Genomic DNA, 2204 nt, shown 5'->3' with positions numbered 1-2204 from the left:
TCACAAACCTGAAAATCCAGATACTTCAGATTTGGCATAATCCAGGCTCTCCGCTTTTTTTAAGATTGAGTGTATTTTGTCCTTTTCCACATCAGCCGTATATAAAATGTTTACTGGTGAATCTAGCATCACATTTCCTAAAAAACAAGAGGAGGAAAGGCAGAATTTGGTGGAGAGCTTTCCAAGAAGTTGCAGGAGGTTCTTTCTTACTCTGGAATAATCAACAATCTTCCCAGTTTGATTTTTTCACTTAAACTGTATTAGATGCTCCATTTTTAACTAATGTTAACAAGGGAGATCATCAGATTATCCTTTAGCCAATAAACTGTATCACCTTGGGGATGAGAATGAGCAAGTTGCCTTTATTGACCATGGTTTTGGTATTGAAGACTCAACTTGAAGTTTGGTTAGAAAACTGGTAAGAATAACTGAATGCTCTGAAGGAATTCAAACTGCCCTTTACAGATATTTATTTTTGTAAATAGGTTTCAAAATTCAGTCTGTGCACACTACAATTTTTCTTCACCACATGCATGCAGAATACTTTCTAACCACCAGTGTTTCCCCATAGAAGGTTGATGAAGCCTTACTTCATCTGAGAGCTATTGTTGGGATTTTACTATAATATGTATATAGTCTCCTGCTCACCCCTGGGATTCATGTCTATGTTGCCTTGGTAAACACTGTATCTCAAACAGAAATTTAGAATTCTTGCTATGAAAATTTTGTACTAAGGCTGTTTTTCTGAGAACATGGCATATCCTCAACTTTTCTTATAGTTCACTTGTTTCCACTGTAATAATATGTCATGTACAGCTTCACCTGGGATTTATTTTGTTCCATTTATTTAGCAACTTCTACTAATTATCTCTGTAAATATTTTTATTAGTTTCATTTGTAAAGAAAACAAAGTTCTCCTGGTCATATACAGTAGAGCCTTCAAAGTGAAAGGTTGTTGCTGAATCACGAAAGATGCCAGGATTCTTGGCCTGTGAAGGAGAAGAATTAAATCTGGGGCCAGAGACGAGGCTTGATGGCTCAGAGCTTTTGTGTAATAAAGTTTTATTAAAGTATAAAAGGGACAGAGAAAACTTCTGACATAGACATCAGAAGGGGGCAGAAAGAGTGCCCCCTCACAAGTGCTAGCAATGGAGTTATACACTTTTTAATTACTTATTACAGTGAATCAAAAGAATGTCTGGAGGTTGTAAAGACCTCACTAGACACTGGTCCTGGGAAAGACTGAAGGCAGGAGGAGAAGGGGATGACAGAAGATGAGATGTTTCAATAGACATGAGTTTGGGTAAACTCCGGGAATTGGTGATGGACAGGGAGGCCTGGCATGCTGTGGTTCATAGGGTCGCAAAGAGTTGGACATGACTGAATGACTGAACTGAACCACACTGAGACCCACTCCCATAATTTACATTTCAAGATAACAGGATTAGCCAGAAGGTTTTTTTTCCAGAGACTGTCCTCAAGCAGGATACATTATTGTTATATAATCCCAAGGAATGTAGAGGAAGAAAAACGTTTGTCCTTTCTTTCTCCTTGAGAATTCCAGACCCTCTCTCCTTGGAGACCCCCGGACTTCTTATCAACCTGCCTAGGAATTGATTCTCTCAAAAGAAGTGTTGTTATAGTGTGAATGTTTGTGTCCCCCAAAATTCTTCTGTTGAAATTCTATAGTCCGTTGAGATGGTATTAGAAGATAGGGGTTTGGAGAAGTGATTATGTCATAACAGTAGAACTTCTATGAATAAGATTAATGCCCTTATAAAAGGCCCCAAGAGAGCTCTTTAGCCCTTTCTGCCATATCAGAACACAACAAAAAGTCCTCAACCATGACAAGAACCTTTACTCAACAAATGCTAGCATTCTGATCTCTGAATTCCAGTCTCCAGAATGGTGATAAATATATTTCTGTTGTTTATAAGCTACCCAGTCTATGATATTTTATAGTTATATCCGGTTCTAGGGGACTAAAACATATATTAACAGAATCAAGGTCTCACAAGTGATTCTATAATATTTCTCCTCAAAAGGAACTCTGTTCATCTTCTTGGTAAAGAGTAATTGTTGGACAATAATTCACCTATATGTATCTATTCATCTTTTTAAATGCTTTTTTGATAGTAAACATTTTTACTATTACTATTACTAATACTTTCTCGCAAAATCAGCCCCTCCTTTAGTATATTAAA

General features: G+C 37.1%; 1 long non-coding RNA gene across 1 annotated transcript; it reads right to left on the bottom strand.

The window, feature by feature from the left end:
* Positions 1-1039: 1039 nt before the first annotated feature.
* LOC122686957 lies at positions 1040-1549 on the bottom strand. Its single transcript, XR_006338962.1, has 2 exons — positions 1405-1549; positions 1040-1219 (listed from the first exon to the last, which is right to left on the bottom strand). It is a non-coding gene; the product is annotated as an uncharacterized LOC122686957 (long non-coding RNA).
* Positions 1550-2204: the final 655 nt, after the last annotated feature.

The sequence above is a fragment of the Cervus elaphus genome, chromosome 30 (assembly GCF_910594005.1).
Source record: "Cervus elaphus chromosome 30, mCerEla1.1, whole genome shotgun sequence".
NCBI classification, from domain to species: Eukaryota; Metazoa; Chordata; class Mammalia; order Artiodactyla; family Cervidae; genus Cervus; species Cervus elaphus.
This window is presented reverse-complemented; position numbering and strand designations above follow the sequence as displayed.